The 26297-nt window shown below is 46.5% G+C and overlaps 1 long non-coding RNA gene across 1 annotated transcript in view; it reads right to left on the bottom strand.

Annotated features, from left to right (window-relative positions):
• LOC130128289 (uncharacterized) overlaps positions 1–26297 on the bottom strand; it is a 166051-nt gene that overhangs the window by 135487 nt on the left and 4267 nt on the right. The window contains exon 4 of the long non-coding RNA XR_008811908.1: positions 25176–25374. This is a non-coding gene — a long non-coding RNA (uncharacterized LOC130128289). The remainder of the gene's footprint in view (positions 1–25175; positions 25375–26297) is intronic.

Here is a 26297-nt window from a genome sequence, read left to right as displayed (position 1 = left end):
ATCAGCTTGTTGTGTCTCTGTATAGAAATGTGATGGCCCTCAGATCCGTGCAGTAAAAATGGGACAAAAATCCACAAATAAATAGGATGGAAGTCACAAATGTCACATGACCCACAAACTCGCAGGAAGTGATCCACAAATGTGTAAAACCCATTCCACATGTAAAAATGGATCCACAAATGCGAAAACGTTTGTGGATCATGGTACGTATTTGTGGATTGTCTTCTGTGGGTTACCAATAGTAAAATCCAATAAAAACGTCCATACCCATCAAGTTGACAGGCGATGTTAACTTTACCATGCATTGGTAGCTTTACGCTACTTCCAATGTGACTTGTGCTGCATTCACGTTTCCTAATTTTATCGGATAAATCCTTCAAATCCACAATTCCTTGTTGGGTCCAAGCCGTGTCTCCCCCAAAAAGCAAGCATGGGAAACAGAAAAGTGAATTCTTGGCTACACCTGCCACTGGCCAGTCCTTTCGTTGAAACCAAGTAACACAAAACTTATGATTTTGTCATTTGTCCTTTTGTGTTATTTGAACATGTGTCCCCAGTCCCTTCACTTCCAATTTTTCCTCCAAAGACAGTGTAGGAAATTGATGAGAAAGTAAATAATCCACCTCGTTCATGCTAACGCCCGCGGCCGCCATTGCCACAGTCGCTCACTTTCTGTGACGAAGGACTTGTTCATTGCGTATTATAGTTGTTTAGTCACTTGATAAGGTGGTGGGGGTCAGCCAATCAGCGCCCTTGTTATTAGATCAGATGCCGAAGGAAACTCGTGTAGGTGCGATACAATGGGCTATTCTTTCAAGCCGGTTATGGAGCTCTTCCCATTCTAAAGTGTGTGTGCGTGCAGCAAATCAACCATACACACCCACCAGTTGTTATCAATGAACATCTTTGAAGATAACATCCTTGCATTCTTGCCGATGCACCACATTGGTCACGCATTCCCAACCAGATACAATTACGGTCTGAGTTACACTTTTCTCCCTTCCCACTTTCACACAAGTAGCACTTTACTGTACTGTCTGTGCTGTCATTGGTCAAAAGTCAGTGGCCTGTGGGCTGATTGCATTTAGCCCAAATGATCAGCAAACCACCCAGCGAACATGCCCGTGAGGGCCCACTGTGGGTAGGTGTGGGTTTACTGTGGGGCAATGTGGGCAGGGGCAAACCTGCACTAATCCCACATGGGCCCCAGTAGTTTTGCCCTTTGAGGCCCCTATGTGGGCTTATTGTGGGCAAGCCCAACTGTGCTCTTGCCCACAGCAGTTTTGCCCTTTGAGGCCCCCATGAGGGTTTTCTGTGGGCAACCCACTATGGTCTTGCCCACAGTAAGCCCACATGGGCCTTCTGTGGGTTAGCCCATGCGGGGCCCACAGCAGTTTTGACCTTTGAGGTCAACCCCCTGTTGACAGTACAGTTAAAATGTTTTAAGACTATAACTGCTTTAGGGTAAGCAGTGCTCAAACTTTTTATTTACTGCCCATGCCCAATGCTGCATATAGTCAGACCTCTGCAAAAATTACAGTAAAATGTAAACAAGTTGTCCAAGGTATAACTGGTCCATCCCATACTTAACTAAAACTGCCCATCCAACAAGACAAGTACCGTCTCAACTTTTTGGTTTGTCGCAGCTGTTTCATAATATAGTTAAGAGAAAGAACACTAGTTTTTTTGTTACATTTTTTGTCCCTTAAATGTTCCCATACAGCGGCTCATGCTGTTATTTTTTAACCAACTTAATTACAGATTAACTATTACTCATAACTTTACAATTTTAATAATTTTGAACCATCAGAAATTTGGCCAACATACACACACAGCAGCTTATTGTAGTCTCATATAGTCTGCAATACATCTGACATGTTGTGCATGTGTGCAGTAATAAACTTGACACACTCCATCACTCTAGCAGTACACAAGTAAATATAGCCTATAGCCCTGGTTCAGTTTGGGCTTGGTCATGAGGTGGTGCCAATCCTCATTACTTTAAATACTCAAAGAAGTTGGATTGGGTAGTTTAATTTGAATTTGGCCCCGCCTGAGTCCACGGAACAATCAAAGTTCCAGTTTACCTACATAAAAAAACACGGTCACATACAGATAATTTTGTCTTTACTTGCCCAGGTTTCGAGACATCTCTGTTCGAGATGGCCTCTACCCCAACAGGTGACTGGAATCCCAGGCTAGATTAAATGCTCCACCTGTGGCTAACTCATACTGTGCACTTACATTTCAATTGTTGTTTTCTTCAGATGCTGTGACAAAAAGCAACCGGGCCACAGCATCCGAGGTGGAAGCTGCCATCAAAATGTGGCTCAGAAATGCCAGGGATAGAGATGGAGGAAGGAGCAGAAGGAGCAAAAAATAAATAGATTTAATGTTTGGGGTTTTCTTAGATTTAATATTCTTATTGTGTTCAAATGTGGTTCTATGTTTGTTGTTCTGTTTTATAAAAGCATTTAATTTGGTATATAGTTTTGTTTTTCGATTCCAATTGTTTCCAATTTTCAATAAATTATTTCTTCGTATAATTTATATTTTCTTCATTTTTTTTGTTTGAGCTGGCTGTCAATAAATGTCACTAGCATACCAGGTACACATGGGGCACTATGGGCCCGTGTGGGACCACTGCTCCCAGCCCAAAGCGTGGGCATACTATGGGCATGCTGCGGGCCCACAATGGGTCCCACTGAGGGCCCACTCTGCTTAGTGTGGGCAGCCCACTGGGGCCCCACCAAGGGCCTTTAGTGTGGGGCCCACACATGCCCCGCATTTCATGCCAGTAATGGGGCCCACTGAGGGCCCACTCTGCTTAGTGTGGGCAGCTCACCAGAGGCCTTTAGTGTGGGGCCCACACATGCCCCGCATTTCATGCCGGTAACGGGGCCCACAGTGAACTGCCCACAGCGGGCCCTCTGTTACTGCCCGCAGTGGCCCCACATGGGCCCCAAAGAGGCTTGTTTGCTGAGCAAAGGGGCGTGCCAAGACACTAGTCACTCACGTAACACGAAGATGAATGGAAGCTGATGCAATTGTGTTTGGGCTGTAAAAAATTAGCCCATTTAGATGTATTTTGTGTTTTTCTTGTGACTATTTAGTGCTGTTGCTGCTATTAGGTTCCAATAAAATTCAAAATAATCTGTTCTAAGGTTTTTAACAATAATTTTCTCATCTTTATTGTAAAAGATAGGGAGGGCTTAGCCCTGTTATCCCATTTATACCAGCCGTCCATGGAATCAGTGGAATATGGTCAAGTTCTTGGTGTCCCATAACCTGAACTTAAAGGTCCCATCACATCACAGCAGTTTTAATGTTGTCTTATTGTCTTGATAGATAGTTAGCTAATGTAATACGTTAGCTAGATAACGTTAGCTCTCTCTCTCGCCCTCTCTCTCTCTCTCTCTCTCTCGCTCTCTCTCTGTGTCAAGAAAATAAATGTTCTCTATCTTGATCATTAAAATCACCCATGTTGACTGGGGTCCTCTGGTAGACATTCAGGCTAACTGACTTAAACAGTAACTACAATTTTTTGATTGTATGATTCTAACTTAATAGTCATTCATTGTATTGGATTGTTGTTCATAGATCTTCATCAATGACAGTATTATGATATGTGAATAATACTAAACTAATTTGTTGGCACACAGTAATAATATCTTAGCCATACAATATCAGCATCTTCTTATTATCTTCATTATTACTGAAGCAATTATGTCTTCTATGGAGAGGTGGTACGAGACGAATATGGGGCGCGAGAGAGGCAGACACGCAGCCAGTCGAAGTGCATCTTTATCAGCAGTATTATTAAGGTGAGCTTCTGCAAGTCAGGATGTCAGTGAGAGGGCTAGGTAAGAGTTAGGCTGGTTAACATGTGAGGAGAATTTACCAAAATACACTTCATTTCTTTACATGCATCATTAATTAACTGTCACGTAGCAGTGTCTGAATCAACTGCAGTCATGTGTTTGTTTTAAATACATTTTAATATCCCTTTAACAGTGTTGCAAAAGTAGTCATTCCAGGCATATTTATTTATTTATTTATTTGCAAAAATCGGCTTTTATGAATTTGGGCCCCTACCCCTCTAACACCATCTGCACGTCCCTGGTCTCAGGTGTGCCAGATTGACAGCCTATGCTTTATATACTGCAGTGAAGCTGGGTCCTGCCTGGGCTGACTGACAGACACGGACACCGGCGAAGAGATGGGGGAACACAGCGGAGAGAGGAGAGCCAGACGAAGCTTTGAGAGAAGAGCGAGTCAGCGGCTCCGGCACCAGAGCGCGCTGGCCCGTGCAGAGTGAACAAAAGACATTATCAAATTAAATAAAAAGCCTGTGTTACCACCTGACAGTGTCTGCCTTCTATTCTGAACCCTCCAGTGGCAACAGCTTTGCACCAATGTCACGCACTGGAAATGAGTCATTGTGGAGCCTTTCTGTATTTTGGCAGTAGCGACACACTAGGTGTGTTTCAGGTGTTAAACACACACTCTCACGCTTATATCTGTACACGAGCAGTGAGCATGTGCACCCTTGTGTTCCTCTAGTCATGCATGTGAGTGTGTGTGTGTGTGTGTGTGTGTGTGTGTGTGTGTGTGTGTATATACTACTTGTCACCACAAGTCAATCGTTCACAGTTGCTAGCTGAAAATGGGAGCACTTTCTTACAGTTAGGTAACCAAAGAGATGGCATCTAGATCCCAGGTACATATGCCAAACAGCCAAACAACTTTGCTTTTCTTATTACTAGTCTCAGTTTAAAAAAAATAAATCAATTTTGACATGTGGTCTGGTCTTCTCCACACAAGGGCATCAGAATGCCTGTGCGGAGGTGCAATCATTACAACGCCCAGCTTGAGTGACAGAACAAGTAACACTGAAAAGCCATTTCAGTGTGATGAGAAATTTTAGGATCCATGGCAACACAACAGAAAATAAACAACAATTTGTGGAATCGCTGTTATTCTCCTCTCTTATCTGTCTGCCACCGCTCAGTGTCTTGATAACGATGTTGGCCTACATTAGGCGTCCTCTCTCGACCATTACACCCTCATGCACTTATCTCCCGATCGGTCTCTTAATTTCAGCCATTATGCTCTTGCATTACAACATTAACTAGTTCACAAAAAGCAAAGATTACATCACTTTTTTACCAGAGCAGCAATTAATTGTGCCTCTCACCCTCTTGCTCTCTTGCCCGAGACGTGTTGAGTGAGTGGATTGATTTATTGATTAAGGCCATGTGTCTGGTCTGGCGTGCTCCAGGGGATGAGGATTATGTAGCACCAGTCTGATGCTGTTGACACTCCTGTCGCCTTGACAGCTCTGACATGCAAGGATTTGGGTGTGTGCCCACCCGAGGTGTGTGTGTGTGTGTGTGTGTGTGTGTGTGTGTGTGTGTGTGTGTGTGTGTGCCTGAGTGTGCGTGAGTGTGCGTGTGCATGTGTGTTGAGGAGGTGGATGTGTAGAGTTTGATAGGCGGATAGGGAATTTGAGATAGTGTGTGTGTGTGTGTGTGTGTGTGTGTGTGTGTGTGTGTGTGTTCATTGCTACTTGCAGTCAGGGGCTGTGGGGCGATTGTGGCAGGCCAGCTGGCAGCCTCTGGCTCCACTCTGCCCAGCGGGTATCCGGTTTGGCAAAGCCTCTGCACTGCGACAGCTGGGACCTGGGTGCCAACCAAGATAGCGCACATACACACCCATACACCCTTAGAGACGTATACTGTATATCCCAATGAGAACACAGGAAATGCAAACATATAAACAACTGCATTTCATGTTCTTTGCTACTCTTTCACTGTTATGCGCACGCACACACACACACACACACACACACACACACACACACACACACACACACACACACACACACACACACACACACTTGCTTGCTGGTTGTCCATCGTGCCCGATGATGACCATCTTCTTCTATTTGTGGGTCCTTTGAGGACTCAGATAGCAGAAGATACCTGCGCAGAGATGGTTTTTAAAGTGGCATGGGGGGTGCGCCTCTCCCAACGCCACATGACTTGATTGTAGAGGAGATGGTTCTGATGGCAAGGGGGATCCCTAGACGACCGGCACCTCCACACAACTGCAGGGGGCTGCCGGAAATCCAGTTTTTCGGAAACCGCCTCGAAGCGTACCGCCACAGCTTGCTTTTCTGTTGGGGTAAGCTCCCTTAGCCTTATGTCTTCCCAGACTCACCCACAAGGCAGCGGGGCAGTGGTTGATAGGTGCCAGGGCATGTCCACCAGGGTGGGCCTGCACACCATATCTCTGGGGCCCACTGCTGCTCCGAGATCCCCTGCCAAGTTAGCCTGGGGCCGCAAGACCCCAGTTACCACGTGTGGCCACGGGGAGGCCTGGCAGGAGTCTTGGTGAAGGAGAGGCTATGTACTGGCAAGGGAAGGCTTCCACGCTAGGATGCTTCCCTATTCGCCACAGAGGCTAGCCAGCGGCAGCAAGCTAAGGGCAGGAAGGACACAAGCGGGTTGGAAGAACGAATGCACCTTCCCTCCAACTACACACTGCTGCACTAGACGCATCACAACACCCTGTGTGTATGTACACACACACACACACACACACACACACACACACACACACACACACACACACACACACACACAGAGAAACGATTCAAACATCATCTCTTGCTCGTCTATGATCCCCTTGGTGATTCCTCACATCCAGATGCTTACAGGGGTGTAAGAATGGAGAGGAATTTATCGGTTACTTTGAACTATTAGAAAAAAAGACAAAACATATAAACAAATACGTGTTTCACTGTCTCTCGCTATTCCTTCACTCTGCACACACACACACACACACACACACACACACACTCAATACAATGATCCGGAGGACTGAAGGCGGGGAAATAGATCAAAGATAAAGGTTCAAAGAGTGCCAGTCGTAGGATAGCAGTTGTGCAGCACTCTGTGTGTGTGTGTGTGTGTGTGTGTGTGTGTGTGTGTGTGTGTGTGTGTGTGTGTGTGTGTGTGTGTGTGTGTGTGTGTGTTTATTTTGGATCATTGTTGTTATAGATATCCGTGGTGCAAGTGAAAGTCGAAATTCGTGGGTAGAATAGTAATTTCAAATATTAAAAAAAATAAAAACTATGTGCTTGTGTTCCCAGGGATAGACAACTGGTTTTGAGTGCCCATCATTCAATGCTACACGCCTGCTCCCAATGGACTAGGATCAAATCAACAGGAATATGAGACCAGAGATAGTTCACTGTTTAGGTGTACCACCACCTTTTGAGCCGCATGTATGGCCAAGAGCTGGCCGAGATATTTTCTCCAGTTTGTACCCTGCAGATTTAAAGGATAGTGGATTGCACAGTCTCTTTCAATAAAACAAACAACGATGATACTTAACAAAAGTGGGCTGCCTCGTTGTCTTTTTAACGATGTTATATGGACTTAAGGATAATAGGTAAAGGTTAATGTCCAATGTAATGTCCTTATATTTGCTATGCACAAAGCATTTCCCATGTAAATTAATTTATATGCACTGGATTAAGATGCATTACAACCCAGCCGGCTTTATTCTCGTTGCCTCCTATGAGGTAGCTAGATTATGCATGATCCTCTTACATGCAACTACTGCATTTCAGTAGTATGTGAGAGGATTTTCCGTAGTATGTGAGAGTATTTTACATGTGTATGTGAGATGATTTCACATGTGTATGTGAGAGCATTTTCAGTAGTGTATGTGAAAGGTAAAGTATGGAATATGGCCTATACGGCCTCTCATACAGCAGGCATGACCTTTGCAGCTTTTTTTTTTGCAATGAAATGCGTCTATAATGTTTGAAGGGTCACACCATGACTCAGTATCAGCGTCAACGCAACGTTTGTTTTACTCTCCATTTCCAAAGACCCTTACAGCAGACTCAACCAATCAACTCAAGAACAACCATAAAGGCATCGCATACCAATTGCAGCACAGCAGAACAGCGCTAACCCAAATGCAGCACTGATGACCCAGTGTGCAGACATAACAGCGTGCATTTGTGCAGTTAGATAGCTACAGACATTTTGAGTACCTGGTCTGATCCTTCCATCCATCCATCCGGAGAATGTGGGTTCAAAAGTCGGACTCCGACTTTTCCTGTTGTTAATCGATGTAAGGAGTGTGGATGTGATCGATGAGACAAATGGCTGCCCTAAAATCACATTTATTGCCAGACGAGCGATATCGGCGGTCGAAATCGTATTTCCGGTTGGCGAAAATGTGGCAACTTGCCGCGTCACGAATTCATTAGCATAGAGGGCGTGTCCATAGCGGGACGCTATAAAACCGGAGACGCGCCCTTCTGGCTGGAAGGAGTACGGCTGTATTGGCTGAGCGACACATCCGTGAGGCGAGTAGTCAGCTTCCACTGAGAACGAGGAATCGTCTTCCACTTCCTCAACCTCAAAGCTGCTGTCGGTGGTCTCGTCGCTCGCCATTTTCTTTTCTTTGCTTTTTTTTTTTTTGTAAAGTGACGACATGGCAGAAAGGCGGGCTGGCCACCAGTGAAGTTTTCGTTTTTCTACGGCAAGCGGTTTAGCCCCAGTGTTTACCCCACCCAGCCACGCTCACACGACCGCCCTGAATTTCAGTAGCCAATAGCTATGAAATCATAAAACCACACCTACCTTTCGGTTGTAATTCAAACCAGCCGTGTTAAAAATGTGCTCGGAAACAGCATGAAGGTATTTAATGACGCGACCTCATTGCCGTCGACGTATGTCATAATATGGGATGATGTGCCTCACCGGGTACCCAAGCACACTGTACCATAATATTGCATTATCACAGTGATATGTTGTGACAGTTCAGACTCCCCCAGTATTAAACTCTGGTGAATATGGAATGAAAACAGTCGGAGCACCGAGGTTAGATCAACATTTCACGCCTTCCCCTCTGATGATACATGCTCACGCATAACGGCATTCATGCAGTCACAATGGTACTTATTTTTCCACGCGCACGCACGCACGCACACACACGTGGGAAAACCACATAATTCCAGTGTAGGTGAACTGGATTAATCGCTGCCGCAGATAAGGATAACTCAAAATTACACCGATCGAGGTTGAAGGGTTTGACAGGTAAAGAGGTGAGGTACTAGAGTAAGACAGTGGGTACAGGTAGACACAGACACACAGGTAGACAAAGGGAAAGCCAAGCAGGCAGGTAGACAGATAGGGGGACAGGTCGACAGACAGGTAGGAAGGGAAATAGATGGATAGAGAGCTGGCAGGTGGATGAATTGCTGAACTGAAAAGCGAGGCAAAAGAGAGAGAGAGAGAGAGAGAGAGAGAGAGAGAGAGAGAGAGAGAGAGAGAGAGAGAGAGAGAGAGAGAGAGAGAGAGAGAGAGAGAGAGAGAGAGAGAGAGAGAGAGCTGACAGGTGTAGATAGACAGATAGACAGACAGGGAGGAAGGTTTTGATGTGAGCTGACTGACAGACATAAAAAGTAGACATACAGGCAGGAGGGTCTGCATACGGGCAAATAAGTAATAGGCAGCCACAAGAGTGACAAGGAGGCGGACAGAAAGACGGAAAGAAAGGCATATAGACAGGTAGACAGAAGGGCATTATTTATGAACCTGGTTCACAGGACAGCCCTCTTGACTCTCCACGTCTCTTTATCTTCCCACAGAGCACTGATGCAACGAGAAGGGTACGGGGCCTCCCACCCTCTACACAGACAGACACATACACACACACACACACACACACACACACACACACACACACACACACACACACACACACAAGACAGAAAGACACACTCATTCATACTGGCTGTAGGAGCACAGGGACGACAGGGTGCACAGAGAGCCCATCATACTTGCCAATGAACGCCCCCCCCTTCCTAACTACCTGGGACGGCAGTACTTTGTTAGGTCTCACTGTGATTAATTACCTGTACAACAGATCGCTCTATTTACCGTATGTAGGTCAGATCGTTCCTGCTTAACCAATAGGTGGCGAAACCTCGATGCGCCCAAAATACTCAAGGCTTTACTTCCAGTTTACTCGCTGTGAGAAACAGCGGAGTGACGTTGCACCTGGGCCTGGCACCAAACCTGGCCCCAAAAAAAATATTTATTTGCAACCGAAATATTTCTTTCCTTGTTTTTTTTTTCCTTTGGAAAGGCTATGTTTGAGCCCCCGTGGGCTCTTCTGCCTAACAGATTTACTTGATACTACATAACTACATCGAAATGGGCTCCTGTTGAGCCACGCAACCTTTCCAACGTTGACATTTACATGCACACCAGAGGTCTGGTATCAAGCCAGATTAAGATAACATTCTGGATAAAACATGACCATGCAGACAGGATTCTTTATAACCTTTAACATTGTTCAAATGAGGTCTTAACCAGAGTACACGTATTTCCATTACAATAAAATGTTCTGATACCAGTCAGCTTATCTAAAGGCTGCTTAGATATGTTATTCGCACCATTGCTCTCTGTCAGTTTCCACACCAGTTTCCAATATCCGGCTATGGATGACGCCTGTTGAGATATGACACCAGTGTATTTGTATGACTGTGTTACTGTGTACTATTTTGTTTACAGTCAGTGATGACTTTGTTTGTCCACAAGTGGGCGGTGTTGCGCTTGCATGCGCGGATTGATTAAGTCACTGAGACGCTGTTCGTTCTTCTTCTCCCAAAATGACCGAATAAACGAAGGCTGCATTTTTCCCTGCTGTAGAAGTTCGGTAGTCAGTACGATTCTTTATAACGGTTTAATAACCCACTTCATCTGCGCAGAGATAGACAAAGTATTAGACAAGTCTTCTAACAGGTTATGGGTCCAGATAACGTTGGATTATTTAGTAGTTTGATAAAAAAGTACACGAAGTGTGATAACCTCGGATGGCGGGATGCGCGCAGGTTAGCACGGAGTAGCAAGTTAGCAAGTGTGAAGCTAGTTAGCATCGAGAGAGGCTATCGGGAAGCTAACGGAACGCTAAGCTAAGCTAACGCTACCTAGGGAGATGGAGCGGAAGAAGAGCAGGTGGCCCACATTCAACGGACAGGCCGATGAGTATGAACTGTGGGAAGAGCGAATGCTCTGTTGCATGCATGGTGTGGGGCTGAAAACCACCATTCTTACCGAGCCCGTGGGACCTTTGACAGCGGAAGAGCAGGCCCTAGACGAGGAGCGGAACGCGGACGCCTACTGCGCATTGGCGCCTTTATTGGACAACACAAGCTTGGGACTGATCTTCAGAGAAACGAAGAACAAAGGTAGAGAGAGTCTACGGGTGTTGCGGGAACATTACATTGGTAAGGGCAGACCCCGGATTGTCACTCTGTATGTAACATTGACTGGGCTAAAGAAAGCTGATAATGAGACGATAACCGAATACATTATCCGAGCTGAACAAATCATTACGGCTCTCAAAGGGGCGGGAGAAGCACCGAGTGAGGGACTAATGATGGCCATGGTGATGAGGGGGTTACCCGAGAGATATAAGCCATTCACTCTAATGGTGACATATGGCGACAGTGAGTTGACATTGGGACAATTTAAGGCCAAATTGAGAAACTTTGAGGCGGCTGAAGATGTAGCTAATGCTACAGCATCGGACGAGACGTCCGAGAGGGTGATGAAGGCCCACGCAGCGCCTAAGAAAAAGCCAGTGAAACGCTGTGAGGGAGATGATGAACAGTGTGCTGGCGATGCGGTGACAAAGGCCATCGGAAATCGGACTGTTCACGCAGCGTGTGGTGCAGCTTCTGCCGGGTCAAGGGTCACACGGACAAAGTGTGCAAGAAGGACCGCGCTGATGGAGCCAGGTGTGCATGCGAGCAAGGTGGCGGCGGCGGTGGTGGTCACGGAGCAGGTCGAGGTCAGGGACCGGGGAATGCTGCGGAAGAAGAGGACTACATCTTCAGAGTGCAGGCTGGAGAGACAAGCTCAGCAGGACCAGGACGACGGCAACAGTTCAAACCAGGATTGATTGTGGACTGTGGGGCTTCTTCCCACATAGTCAATGATAAGAAGAAGTTCAAGAGCTTTGACAGCTCGTTCGAGCCAGAGAAACACTGCATGGAGCTGGCGTACGGTAAGCGCACCTTTGGTGTGGTGCAGGGCAGGGGAGATGCTACGGTATGTCTGCTCGACAGTGAGGGGCGACGGTGTAGAGTGACACTGCGGAACGCACTATATATTCCATCGTACCCCCAAGAGCTCTTCTCTGTGAAGTCTGCGACAGCACACGGAACCAGTGTGTTCTTCGAAGAGGGCAGAGATGCCCTGATGTTACCGGATGGTACCAGGTTTGACATTTTTGTACAGGGGAAAATGTACTATCTGCAAACTGAATGTGTTGTTGAAAAGTGCCATGTGAGCCATGATATAGAAACTTGGCATGAGATAATGGGCCACTGCAACTATGACGATATCATAAAGCTACAGGATATCACTGATGGTATGCATATAAAGGGTAAAGTGTGTAAACCTGACAAAGAGTGTGCAGTATGCATAGAAGGGAAGTTTACCCAAAACAGGAACAGGAAATCTACAGACAAAGCCAAGACACCACTGGAGTTGGTAAACACTGATTTAGCCGGTCCTGTGGCAAACGAGTCCATTAATGGTTTCAGGTACATGCAATCATTTATAGATGTGTGCACAGGGGCTGTGTGTGTTTATTTCTTAAAAACAAAGAGTGACACAGTGCAAGCGACCGAGAAATTTCTGGCAGATGTAGCTCCCTATGGGACAGTGAAATGCATAAGGTCGGATAATGGAACTGAGTTTACAGGCAAGGAGTTTCAAACCCAGTTGAGACATAACAAAATAAGACATGAGACGTCCTGCCCATACTCTCCCCATCAAAATGGCGTTGCAAAGAGAGAAGGACGCACACTATCCGAGATGGCAAGGTGTATGCTAATAGATAGTGGTCTACCAAAGAGCCTCTGGCATTATGCTGTGCAGGAGGCAGCCCACACCAGAAACAGATGCTTCAACAAGCACACAGGCACTACGCCATACACGGCAATGACAGGAAAAAAGTGCAACATGGCTAGAATGCAAAAGTTCGGGACAGAATGCTATGCTTACCAGCAGGACAAGGAAAAGTTAGATTCTAGATGTGAGAGGGGGCGTTTTGTAGGACACGACAAGAACAGCCCGGCCTACCTAGTCTACTACCCTGACCAAGAGAAAGTACAGAAACACAGACTAGTTATGTTTGTATACAAGGCAACTAGTGAAAATGATACTCAGACACCAGGTCTGCACCCAGAAGACTGGGTAAGAGAGAGAAAGTCTGTTGAGACAGCTGCAACTCAGCCTAGAGTACAGACAAATGTACAGACTGACGGTACACAGTCAGCACCCGAGGATGATGACGAGGAGCACCCAAGGGTGATGTCACAAGCCTCAGCCAGTGGGAGGAACCCCAAAGGGAACGCAACCCTCCGAGATACCTGATTGACTATAGTCAGGGCAACAGTGATGACAGTTCACTCACTACTATAGATTATGCATACAGGGCAGTGTGCGGTGTCCATCTGACCTTTAAAGAGGCCATGGAATCGCCAGAGTCAGAAAAGTGGTCCAGGGCAATGGACGAGGAAATGGAGTCTCTAAGAGACAACAAAACATTCACCCTTACGAAATTGCCAGAGGGCAAGAAAACAGTGGGAGGAAGGTGGGTGTATGCGATAAAGACAGATATAGACGGACACGACAAGCACAAGGCTAGATTTGTAGCAAAGGGATATAGCCAGAGAGCTGGGGTGGATTATGGAGAGACATTTTCGCCGACAGCCAACCTAACAAGTGTTCGAGTGCTTCTACAGAAGGCAGCTCAGTATGACTTGATTTTACACCAGATGGATGTAAAGACGGCCTATCTTCATGCCCCCATAGACTATGACATATACATGGAACAACCTGAGGGTTATATTGAGAAGGGAGAAAAACTAGTGTGTAAACTAGAGAAGTCAATCTACGGCCTCAAGCAGTCTGGCTGCAATTGGAACTTACTGTTACACGAGTGTTTGACAGGTGATGGTTTTACACAAAACCAATCAGACCATTGTGTGTACTCCAGGGAGTGAAAGGAAAGGATGTCATTGGTGTATTGCCCTACAGACGAAATGGTTGCGGATGTAATGACGAAGCCCGCATCCAAGGTAAAACTGAAGACATTTTCTAAGGCAATGTTTGGTGTGTGAAATGTGAGTGGTATGGGTTATACCAAGTTTCTTTTCATTTTGTTCTATGAATATGAAAAGGTATACAGTAAGCACATGATTCATAAGTGGGAGTGTTGAGATATGACACCAGTGTATTTGTATGACTGTGTTACTGTGTACTATTATTTTGTTTACAGTCAGTGATGACTTTGTTTGTCCACAAGTGGGCGGTGTTGCGCTTGCATGCGCGGATTGATTACGTCACTGAGACGCTGTTCGTTCTTCTCCCAAAACGACCGAATAAACGAAGGCTGCATTTTTTCCCTCCAGCAGAAGTTCGGTAGTCAGTACGATTCTTTATAACGGTTTAATAATCCACTCCATCTGCGCAGAGATAGACATAAAGTATTAGTCTAGTCTTCTAACAACGCCATCCGGTTATGTAGGAAAAAACGAGTTAAATGATTCTCTGCATTTTTGCGGGCGAGCCTGAAGCTGCTCTCACGTGCCATATTTTGACTGACGTTAATGTGGCTAAAGCAGAAATCCTGACCGGAGATTTGAGGGAAATTCACATGGGACCCCCCATCCTCGGCCAATTACCCTACTCTTCTGAGCTGTCCTGGTCGCTGCTCCACCCCCTCTGCCGACCGGGGAGGGCTGCAGACCACCACACATGCCTCCTCCGATACACGTGGAGTCGCCAGCCTCTTTTCTTTCAACCTGACAGTGAGGAGTTTCGCTAGGAGGGACGTAGCGCGTGGGAGGATCACGCTGCCGCCCCCCCCCCCCAGAACAGGCGCCCCGACTGACCAGAGGAGGCGCTAGTGCAGCGACCAGGACACACCCCCACATCCGGCTTCCCATCCACGGACGCGGCAAATTGTGTCGAGACGCCCGACCAAGCCGGAGGTAACGCGGGGATTCGAACCGGCGATCCCCGTGTTGGCGGTAGGCAACGGAATAGACCGCTACGCCACCCAGCCGCCCCATATAGGACCTTTTTAAGGACCTGCCGTTGAAAGATGTCATCATGGATGACTATTTTGTGGACTGCGCTCTGCCACATGTACCCTGGAGGTAGAAACACAGTCATGAGATCTGCAGCTGCCCTTTTACTGCGCCGTCCCCGGATGTCAGATCTCACAAGGCTTGATGATATTAATGACGCGCATAGTAGCACTTCTCAATCCGGTCCGACCGAGTTCATTATCTGCTGCGAAAGAAAAGTAGAAAAAAAAATATCTGATGTGATCTATTGTGACTGCTCGTGCGTTCGAGTTCGCCTTTGGCGTTAACATCAGATGGCGTAAGTGTTTGCTGACGCAACTGCCAGTAGCCACCACAAAAATTGCCATCCTACATGTCTATTTTCTCTCATATTCGGCTGCAAACAGACCGAGATGAGATATTTCAACTTATTTTTAGTCTAATTCTTTTTTTACCTGTTACGTTAATTGTGTGCAAGTTTCTGGAAACAAGGTAGAGTCGTGCACATCACGCCCATAGCGGGTATTAAGCGTTTGATTTGCACTACAAACAGCTGAAATTATATCACCTGTTTGGCAAATCTGATTAAAAAAAAAAGTTTTCAAAGTCAATGCTAGATTAAGACTTCTTAAGATGGATGCTTTTGCAGTATGGTGATGATTGCATGCATACACCAGAGGAACCTCACTCCATCCAGTCTCCACAATCCCTTTATCATTTGGGCAAGGTTTGCATTTCCTATACCCACTTTTCCATTAATAAGCCTTGCTTTTTGATTTTCCTGGCATGAAAGTGAGGGTAATTTACAGGAGTGCTTCTTAAACCACAATGAGTGTTTGATAGAAAAAAATAAATAAATGAATGAATAAAAAAAAACCCTTCCCTTCCAGAGGGAATCTTCACTTTATTAGTCAACCGTCACTCAAATGTAAAATGCTTTAGTTTGTCTTTATGAAGTCTGAGGTTCATTTCCACTGCTGGGCTCCCCCTCCCTGACCACCTGCCCCCCCCCCACACACACCATCATCATCGTCATCATCGGCGGTCACTCGGGGTTGAGTATGACTGTCCTCCTTCTTGGTCCTTGTGGGTCTTCAGGTGGGCGAAGGGGCCGATCCTGGAGCCGCATCAGTGTGGGCAGGTGTGGGCGGTGGTAGTCGTGGGATTGGTTTGGGCCTTTTTTGTGGAAACTCCCTCCTTTCTGGGTCTGCGCTTGTCTTCTGCAGCATGGCAGAGATCATTATTATATAGTGCAGCTCTTTCCTGGACAAGTTTTCTCCAGGTCGCCCTGTTGGTTGCCGTGTCCTCCCAGGTCTTAGGGTCTATGTGGCATTTTTTGATGTTCGCTTGGATGTTATCCTTATACCTTTTCTTTTGACCTCCCGGGGCCTGTTGTCCTGTGAGAAGCTGGGAGTATAGGACTTGTTTTGGAAGGCGAGAGTCGGGCATGCGGATGACATGGCCAGTCCATCTGAGCTGGTGTTGGGCGATGGTGGCAGTGATAGCGGGAATGTTAGCCTCCTCCAGGACGCTGGTGTTGGTGCGTCTATCTTCCCAGGTGATCTTGAGGGTTTTTCAGAGGTACCTCTGATGATGACACACACAAATGCCTCTCCATCACTTATTCTCTCTTTATGCTCTTCATAGCATTTGTGTGTGTGTGTGTCCGCGGCTAATCTCGCAACTACTGGATTTATCAGCCTAATATTTTTTTGTGCAGTTATGGCTGTATGATGAACCTCCTCTCGTTGTTGTGGTGATTCATAATCTTCAAAAAAACGTTTGTTCCTGCTATCGCCTCTCCCTCTCTTCATTCACTCTCTAGCTCACTCGACCATTGCTGCCCGATCTGAGTCAACCGTGCGCATGTGTTACTCGCATCTACGGTTGACTCGATCAGGCAGCGTCATGATCAAAAGTTATTAAAAGAATTTTGATCATTCAAAAAATGCAAAAGCTAAAAAGGAACTACTGCTTCTTTTTCCCTCAACCTACCAAGACAAACTCCTTGTGTGTTCTTGTACTTGGCAATAAATGATTCTGATTCTAGGTTGCAGTCAAAACAGGAAGTGCTGCATATTCTTGTCGCTGCCCGATTTGAGTCAACTGTAGATGTGAGTCGCGCATGCGTGAGCGTTAACGGTTTACCCAGCTTTATCATATAATGAAAATAAAGACAGGGTTGGGGTTAGACCAAAATGTTCGCATAGCAAACCTTTTCTTTATGAAAAGTGCAAGTTCATATTAGACTTGGTCACATTCGTGGGGGGGTCCGACTAGCTACAGACTGACAGGCAAAATATTTTTATTAGGCAGATTTTTTCGCTTGAGCGCTGCATATGAAAAAACCTTTTTCCCATATTTCCCATTCAATCAACTTGGGCGCTGCACAAAAGTCTTAAAATGGCAGGAAAAACACTGGGTTTTGCTGTCCATATGTGTGCATGTATCTATCCACAGCTAATCTCGCATACTACTGGGCCTGTCAGCGGAATGATTTCTGTGCACAGTTATGACTGTATGATCAAGGACCTCCTGTGGTTGCAGTGATTCAAAACCTGTGAAAAACTGTTTTATACTGCAATTAAGTGCTAACTCCTCAGCTGGTTTTTCACCCGGAGAAGGGGCGATACGCCTGGCGGGGATTTGCACTCTACTCGGTGCACTCTTCTAGTTTTTTTCTCTCCTTTGCTGACACACCCAGTCACAAATCAGTAGCAGGGTTTTTATGAGTAGGGTTTCATGGCCAGCTGCTAAGCCGATACGCTCCAGACTGCCTTTGGGAGCCACTAACCCTCATTTCTCCCCAATCACCTGCAGGTGCGTCATTTTGCCTCCATGCACTTTTTACAGTTGGCTCTCGGTGGAGATAAAGGCATTTGTTCCATATTTCACACACCTCCAGACTCCTTTATTTTGGGCTTGTGACACAGGGTGTATTATAACCTTCATTACCCTAATTTGGCTGCAGCACATGTTAGTAAGAGATTTGGGCGGATGGTCTATCTCAGAGTACTTCAATCCTGTCAATTTGTCAGGGATTAATCAGTTTAGAAGTCCCTCCAGTATAAGTTTGGATGAACCTACTTCTGCTGACGCTTTCGAATGTTTGCAAGTTCAAATTTAGCAGGATAAAAAAAGAATGTGAGAAAAGCAAGAGAGCAAAAGAATGGAGAACAGTGAGGGAAGGTGACAGGTATGTTAAGGAGCCCGAAAAAGGGAAATTTCTTGACTTGTATTGGCAAATTTAGAAACTGGATACAGTTACACAACTGATCTCGGGGTAAAGATTACGGCCATGAAGTGAAAACAGGTTTATTTCAGACAAGCTCGCAGACCAATGCACACAGCCACATTTACATGTTTGCGCCTGCACAAATGCAGCCAAATGCCTGCCAAAAACACAGTGAAATGGTCCTGACTATCCATCCATCCATCCATCTATCTGAACACACATACATATATGCAGACATGTATACAAACATTGGTCTTATGCTCTTCTCCTGCTGAGAATGATCGGGTGAAATATGCAATCATTCTCTGAACTCTGCCCATGTTAGTGTCCTGACCAATGGGGGATAAAATTTGTCCTGCACTGAGCCCTAAATTGCAGCTCTCACTCTGTTTCCTCTCTCCTGCTGCCGTTCCATTCTCCATTCTCTCCTTTCTTCATGTCAATAGTTCAGGTTTGGAAAATACCCAATTTCACAGGGTTTTAGGATGGACCTGAGCCAGGTAAGTTTGACATGTGCATGCGCACGCACGCACGCACGCACACACACACACACACACACACACGCACACACACACACACACACACACACACAGCCCAGCTCTTCCCCCAGTCATCTACCACGGAGGAAAAAAACACCTGGTGGATAGAAAAAGTAGAGGTTTTAGGTCTTATCAGAGCTGAAACTGGGGACTGTTTGCAGGAAAGGACTCTGTGTGTTCCTGTGTGTGTGTGAGCGAGAGAGAGAGCGAGAGAGGGAGTGTGTGTGTCTGTAAGTGTACCTACCTACACATGTATCTAAGTAAATGTGTTTGTTTTTGTGTGTGTGTTTGCATGTAAGAATGTGTGCTTGTGTGCTTACCTGTGCGAATGCGAGTCAGAGGGTTGAGAGAGTAAGACAGAGAGAGGAGGGGACAAAGAGAAAGCAAGTCCGTTCATGGGAAGGTGGCTGGAGAGGGCTTGATCTGCAGGGGTACGCTTGTGTGCCTACATGCATGTTATATGCACATGCATTCGAGTAAATACGTCTGTTTACCTTCCACCACGTATGCTTTATACTGTGTGTTAAAGGCTACTCCAGAATTACAGGATAGCTCCAGAGTCAGTTCCATTCATTTGCAGCCTTTTCTTCATTCTCAAACAGAAGATGGGACCATGGGACAAATTATCTTTGAAAAATGGAGGCGTTAATGGGCTCTGAACCTCCACGTGTTTGAATCAATGGACGGACCAAATAATCAATGTGTGCTTACCCATAATTTAGATAGTGTGTTTCATTTTAAATTGGCCTACTTGGCAAGCACACTGCAGTTATATAAGCGGTTATATAAGTTACATGTGCTTTGTGTCTCTGCGACTGTGTGATGGAGACAGCAGGTCTGTTCCGAGATACACTACATTGCCAAAAGTATGTGGACGCCCGTTCCAAAGAGTGGATTTGCTATTTCAGCCACACCTATTCTTAACAGGTGTATAAAATCAAGCATACAGCCATGCAATAGAATGAGTCATAATTAAGAGTGCAGTAATGTTCATCATGTCTCTGTCATTGCATGCCACATTTCCAGCAAGTCAGTTCATTAAATTTCTGCCCTGCTAGAAACTGGCCCTGGTCAACTGAAGGGCTTTTATTGTGAAATGAAAACGTCTATGAGCAACAATAGCTCAGCCGTGAGGTGGTAGGATACGCAAGACCACAGAACCGGACCACCAGGTGATGAAGCGTAGCGCCTAAAAAGTGTCTGTCTTCAGTTGCAACACTTACCACCGAGTTCAAACTGCCTCTGGAAGCAACGTCAGCACAGGAGTTGTTCATCGGGAGCTTCATGAAATGCGTTTCCATAGCTGAGTGGCCACACACAAACCTAAGATCACCATGCACAATGGAACCCGTCAGCTGGAGTGGTATAAAACACACCGCCTTTGGACTCTGGAGCAGTAGGAACACCTCTGGAGTGATGAATCACACTTCATTATCTGACAGTCTGATGAACTGATCTGGGTTTGGTCGATGCCAGGAGAATGCTACCTGCCCAAATGCATAGTGCCAACTGTAAAGTTTGGTGGAGGAGGAATAATGGTCTGAGGCTGTTTTTCATGGTTTGGTCTAGGTCCCTTATATGCTAGAGAACTGTTCACTTCCAACTTTGTGGCAACCGTTTGGGGAAGATCCTTCTCTGTTTCATCATAACAATGCCCCCGTGCACAAAGCGAGGTCCATAAAGCCATGGTTTGCTGAGTTTGGTGAGGAAGAACTTGACTGGCCTGCTCAGAGCACTGACCTCAACCCCATCCAACAACTTTGGGATGAACTGGAACGCCGACTGTGAGCCAGGCCTTCTCCCTAACATCAGTGATGACCTCACTAACGCTCTTGTGGCTGAATGGGAGGGAATCCCCACAGCCATGTTCCAAAATCTAGTGGAAGCCTTCCCAGAAGAGTGGAGGCTGTTAAAGCAGCAAAGGGGGGACCATCCATCCATCCATCATACAAACCGCTTATCCTGCTCATAGGGTTGCGGGGATGCTGGAGCCTATCCCAGCAGTCATTGGGCAGCAGGTGGGGAGATGTCCTGGGCAGGCCGCCAGGCCATCACAGGGCCGACACACACACACATACACACCTAGGGACAATTTAGTACAGCCAGTTCACCTGACCTACATGTCTTTGCACTGTGGGAGGAAACCGGGGCACCTGGAGGAGCAAAAACTGTAATGTCTTTACAAAAGCATATAATTTAAGATGCACTCACACACATTTTTGGAAGGGTCCCCACCGTGAATCTACACAGATAAGATGTTAAGGCTAGATGCCAGAATGAAAATCAGTTCATGAACGAATGAATGAACTAGAGGCCAGGTTCGTGGGGTTCTTCACATCTAAAAAAAATCTCGTTTCATCGCAAGCCACATTACAGGCTTGGTCAGGCCCAGCTTTCAGAGGAAAGCTGGAGCTGAAGGGGGGGACCAACGCCCATGGTTCTGGAATCAGACGTTAAGCAAGCACATATGGGTGTGATGTTCAGGTCTATTTTTTGTTTAGTATTATGATCATTTTGCTTAAGGGCTATGTGAGTATCTCCACAGTGCATGTGTGTGTGTGTCCCATGCGTGTGTGTGACTTTCTGCACGATTGCATGCATGTTAGCAGGTTGCATATGACTCCAGTATTACACAGCATGTTTCCTAATGTTAACGCGATGCACGGCGTGTTTCTTACAGTACCATGACACCCGGTATATCCCCGACAGCTCTCGGCTGCGCAATAAAAAGTAATAAAGCGAAACAAACGCGTCTGCTGACCTGACAACTCTCGTGGGAACTTTGTGTAAAAGCGATAATATCCCAGCATGGTGAGACTTCAACGGGAGGACCTCGTCATCACAGAGAATCATACATGTTGCTGCTATCATCGTGTCAGCTGGCCCCAGGCAGTGCGGCATGTGGCATTAATGTGGATGTGTCACCGCGCTAAGCCGAAGCACGGCAGCGGGAGAGATACTCCCTAACTGACTAATGGCACACATGCAAGACTGATTAGAACAAACTTGATTTACAACTCAGCAGCACCTACATCTCTTTATTCACTCTTGCCTCACCCAAACTCTCTCTCTCTCTCCTCTCTCTCTCTCCTCTCTCTCTCTCTCTCTCTCTCTCTCTCTCTCTCTCTCTCTCTCTCTCTCTCTCTCTCTCTCTCTCTCACTCACTCACTCCTTTCCGTCAACCCACCGCACTCAAGCCGCCTGCATCCTTGTCCCTCTATGTCTTCACCCATCTACACAAATTAGGGAGCAAATGAGGAGGGAGGAGTGATGTGGGTTGATGAGGCATGTCGGTGTGCCAACAGTACATACGGAAAGGGGATAAGAGAGAGAGTAAGAGAGCAAGCAAGAGAGAGAGATTGTTGAAAAAAGAGAAAAGTATTCCCTAAAAACTTCCCCAAAAAACAGCCTGAAAAGAAATGATAAATGAGGCCAGATGTTGGACTTCTTTTGGCATGAATCATAGTGTTTCCCATGACAAAGCAACTGAAGCGCGCGCGCACACACACACACACACACACACACACACACACACACACACACACACACACACACACACACACACACACACACACACACACACACACACACATACATATCCCATCTCCCTGACACAGGCACAGCAGGCAAATCATCCTTTAGGCTGCAGACAACAGAGACAAGCCCTGTATTTTGCTGGCTTGAGAAAGTCTCTCCTTGCCGGGTCGTGACAGTAAATCGACTGAATGTTTCAGGCTTTTGTTTCACGCTGACATCACCTTTATCATCCCAATCCATATCCCTTTATACCAAAGACAAAAAATTTCTCTTTTTGGATGCATGTACAAACTATAAATAAATGAACACACACACACACACACACACACACACACACACACACACACACACACACACACACACACACACATTGACAAATCCACTTCAGTGTTCTTGTTTCACGGTCCAACCTAATTGCAACATCTGGAAAATCAAAAGTGCATGCACCAGCAGCGGCTTGACAGAGACATGAAAACACAAAGGTTCCTTCAGCGGTAAATTCACCAACACACACACACACACACACACACACACACACACACACACACACACACACACACACACACACACAGGGTTGGCCTCATCCGCCTGACATCCTTTGAGGAACGGGCCGAGTCAATACGACATAAGCCGGGGGTCGGCTTGTGTTCCAGCAAATATCAGCTGGGCGTCCGCGATCGATTGAACACACAGTGGCCAAATTAATTGCCGCGGACATGGAATAAAGATAAACGACAAAGAAAACAGCTGCATGTCTCCATCAGACAGGACTCAAACTCTTCCTCTCGATCTGATGGTTCAGTTACTCGGCTGAAGGAAACGTCTCGTCCGCGACAACCCTTTGGGGCGAGAAAGGTCATCTATACAAACATCCACTGAAGTTGTTCTTAACTTCTCGTGGCATCAAACGCTCGTCCAAAGCTCAAGTGAAGCTTCCCTGCTCTGACGTAGCCTACCTAACCATCATCCGTTATCCAAGCCGCTTATCCGAATTCGGGTCGCAGAAATGCTGGAGCCTATCCCAGTAGTCATTGGGCGGCAGGCGGGGAGACGCCCTGGACAGGTCGCCAGTCCATCACAGGGCAGGCAGACACACACACACACACACACACACACACACACACACACACACACACACACACACACACACACACACACACACATTCACACCTAGGAACAATTTAGTACGGCCGATTCACCTGACCTGCATGTCTGTGGACTGTGGGAGGGAACGGGAGCACCCGGAGGAAACCCACACAGACATGGGGGGAACATGCAAACTCCACACAGAGGATGACCCGGGACAACACCCAAGGTTGGGCAACCCTGGGGTTTGAACCCAGGACCTTCTTGCTGTTAGGCGACCGTGCTAACCACTGCGCCACCGTGCCGCCCCACCTGCAGTATATTCCATTATTCATGTTGATGCAATTACTTGGAATATACTCTTTTTGGCTGACATAACCTGTAGCGGTAATAAAACACAAGAAGACCTAACGCACTTAGCTTGGAGGCGGCCAGGCCTCAAGTCTTCTCCCCGGCTTAGAGTAATGCCCTCGCCCACAGAGAAGGCCATCCATAATTAACCCGGCACCGTCAAGTCAATGCAGCAGTCATAACATGTCCTCACATGTCATTCAGACTTTCCTCTCCTCGCTTGTGCGGTCTTCTATGCTGTCAACCCAACCACCCGCATCCCTTGTTCCCCTGCAAAGAGACTGTTGTGAGAGGAGGTGGCGGGCGGGCGGGCGGGCGGGCGGGGGGTGGCTTTGATCTGCGGCGGCATTTCTTTAACAAAGTCTCTCTCAAAGGCTGTGGAGAGCAAATGATACCCAGCGAAGAAGGAGACGGAGAAGAAGAAGAAGAAGAAGTGGATGGAAGGGATGGAAGAGGAAGGAGAAAAGTCATTTCTTGTTTTTCCTTTTTGTTGAGAGCAATCTCGCGTTTATTCGGAGTCAGTTTGGCCAAATTGAGTTGTGTCTATTTGGCCATAGGCTAGTCAACATCTATCGTTATCAGCGGAGGCTGCCATGTATCTTTTTACTCATTTTCTCTGTGTCTGTATGCCTCCCTCACCTCTCTGAATCTCTGTATATCTCCTCCTGTCTGAGGATTTGTCTAATACCAGAGACTTGGATAAGGGGCAATTAAAATGGGTGAATCAAAGCAGAGAAGAAGAGAGAGCAGTGCAGAGAGAGAGATTGGAAGAATCAAAGCGTCAGATAGGCAAAGTCAGAAATAAATAGAGAGAGAGAGACCGAGAGAGAGAGGAGAAAGAGTGACAGAAAGAGTGGTTTTAAAAAGTGCAAGAGATAGAGAGATTGATTTGTCTGTGCCCAGAAACTGTGATGAGCTGTGATCAAACGAATGAAGTTGCGGAGAGAGGGACAGTGAATGAGGTCAACAGAGACGGGGAGTCAAAAAGGCGACTGCTGTAAAGAAACTCGGAGAGAAGGAAGTATGGAGAATCAAAAGAATGAGACGATAATGGCTTTGTCTAATGAAGGCATTAAGGACAATGAAATGAAACAAAAATGGAGAATAAGAGGCTCAAATAATGAAGAACAGAGAGGATAGAGAGAATCCTCAATGGTGACTCAAATAGGGATTATTGATCTACCATAGGTTTTGGCTTCAGCACAAAACTGGAATTAAAACAAGGAGGCCGTGTATGCACCCAGCTCACCATCCAGCTCTGGCTCCCGATGCTAAGTATGACTGGAGGGCAGACTGGTCCATCGGTGGGTGGGGATGGTGGGGTAGGTGGAAGCTATGGGCCACGAGGTGGTTCAAAGGGGAGAGTAGAGGAGAGCATAGCGCTGATCTTAGTCGGGTGGGTTAAAGCATTAACATTCAGCCCACAATAGCAGGCTTTACCACAGCATCTGTTGAGAGACACAGAGGAGAGTGAGATACATCAGGTCAGGCACACACCACATACACGTATTAATAGGTGTGCATATGCACAGTGTGTATCATTAAGACATTTTCTGTTTTCCATGCTTGCTGTCCCCATCAGTGGGATTACTTAGGTCCATTTATGATTCCATATGAGTATGGTTTGCATGGATAATTGTAAATTAAGTGGATTACTGTGCAGTGGCAATCCCTGAGGGAATTAGCGAGCCTGTGAATGCGTAGGAAATCCTAACGCACCGTAGCCGGAGGGTCCTGCAGCAGCATCAGCACTTTCTGAGGCAATATCACTACAAGCTCTTTTGAATGGTCCTGATTTAATATCAGTACGGCAGATTTAATGATACCAGCACTCATTATGTTTCAGCTCCCTGAAGTGGGCCAATGTTTCAAGTGAATGGCATGTCCAACTGCAAGTGTGCATTAAGAACGGGCGTCTGCAACAACGCACTACAGAATCACGGCGCTCTTTCACAGGCAGGGATGCTCTCTATCTACTGGGCCAGGCCAGGCCAGGCAGGCCAAGCCAAGTGTTCTTGTCTTTAATCACAAAGTTAAAAAGTGAGGTATAAAGTATATGCAAAGTTCCTCTTTCGCCGCTTTGCATAAGATGAATCTACGAGGTGTGTTCTTTTTCTCCCGGTTTCAGTGGCCTCATACCATCCAAAGCCCCCCGAATCAAAATCCACCTCAAATGAATTGCGGTTGAATACAAATGAGGAGTCGGTGGCAGGGATTTCTGTTTTAATGAGGACAAAAACGTATCAGCACATCTAACCTGAAACGCTTCATTTGCTGCTGCCTGCCAGCCTGCATTTCCCAGAGGAATTCCGGGGTTAAAAATCTGGAGTTTCAGCTCGGCTCACTCGGGGCCTTGGCAACAGGCGACGGC

This window comes from Lampris incognitus, chromosome 18 (genome assembly GCF_029633865.1).
Source record: "Lampris incognitus isolate fLamInc1 chromosome 18, fLamInc1.hap2, whole genome shotgun sequence".
NCBI lineage: Eukaryota > Metazoa > Chordata > Actinopteri > Lampriformes > Lampridae > Lampris > Lampris incognitus.
Note: the sequence above shows the minus strand (reverse complement) of the source record. Positions and strands in the feature narration are given on the sequence as shown.